Below are 1,098 nucleotides of genomic sequence, written 5' to 3' on the forward strand. Positions count from 1 at the left end.
TACCTAAAACTTACATATATATCTTCATATTCCCACCTCTAATACCTAAAAGGTAAAGTGCACAACCTCAAGAAGTGGTCCAAGAGAGAATTTGTGATGATGAGCTGATCTTAATCAAAAACACTAAGGCTCATACATCCGCATTGATTATCTTACATGGGGCAAATGATTTCATGTGTGATGAGACGGAGCGCTCTTTACATGATGCCCTTTGTGTAGTGAAGAGAGTTTCGTAGTCAAAATCTGTGGTTCCAGGTGGGGGTGCTGTAGAAGCAACCCTGTCTTTATACCTTGAAAACTATGCAGCCAGCATGGGGTCTCGGGAACAGCTTGCTATTGCAGAGTTTGCAAGATCACTTCTTGTTATTCCTAATACACTGGCAGTTAATGCTGCCCAGGACTCCACAGATCTGGTTGCAAAATTAAGAGCTTTTCACAATGAGGCTCAGCTTAACCCAGAACGTAAAAATCTAAAATGGATTGGTCTTGATTTGAGCAATGGTAAACCTCAAGACAACAAACAAGCAGCAGGGGTGTTTGAACCAACCATAGTTAAAGTTAAGAGTTTGAAATTTGCAACAGAAGCTGCGATTACCATTCTTCGAATTGATGATCTTATTAAATTACATCCAGAAAGTAAAGATGATAAACATGGAAGTTATGAAGATGCTATTCACTCTGGAGCCCTTAATAATTGATCTCCTTGTTTCTTTATTTATAACAATGTTAAATGCAGTCGTCTTGTAGCTTGAGTATCCATTAAAATACACCAAGCTGTAAACTTGGGTTTTTGTGATGTAGGAAATGGTTTCCATCTGTGCTTTGGTCCTCTGATTTCACATATTATAACCCTAGTACTTTATTAGTTTAAAAAGAAATTGAGGTGGTTCAAAGTTCATGCCCTCTGAACACACATTGCTATTCCATCCCACCGCCAATGCACAGGGCCGCAACACCACGACTTCCGCCCCTTCTCTCCAGCGCGTGTAACAGGGTCACAAGAATTCGACAGCCAGATGCTCCAAGAGGGTGGCCCAAGGCTACAGCCCCTCCTTGAATGTTGACCTAAGGGAGAGAAGAGACTTAGATTGTTTATTC

General features: G+C 41.0%; 1 pseudogene across 1 annotated transcript; it reads left to right on the forward strand.

Annotated features, from left to right (window-relative positions):
• The first annotated feature begins 72 nt into the window (after window positions 1–72).
• Window positions 73–878, forward strand: LOC116548407 (annotated as a pseudogene). The gene has a single exon (XR_004267422.1). The product of XR_004267422.1 is annotated as a T-complex protein 1 subunit alpha pseudogene (transcript).
• The last annotated feature ends 220 nt before the right edge of the window (window positions 879–1,098 follow it).

This window comes from Sapajus apella, unplaced genomic scaffold (assembly GCF_009761245.1).
Source record: "Sapajus apella isolate SASKATOON/1434 unplaced genomic scaffold, GSC_monkey_1.0 scaffold11453, whole genome shotgun sequence".
Lineage (NCBI taxonomy): Eukaryota > Metazoa > Chordata > Mammalia > Primates > Cebidae > Sapajus > Sapajus apella.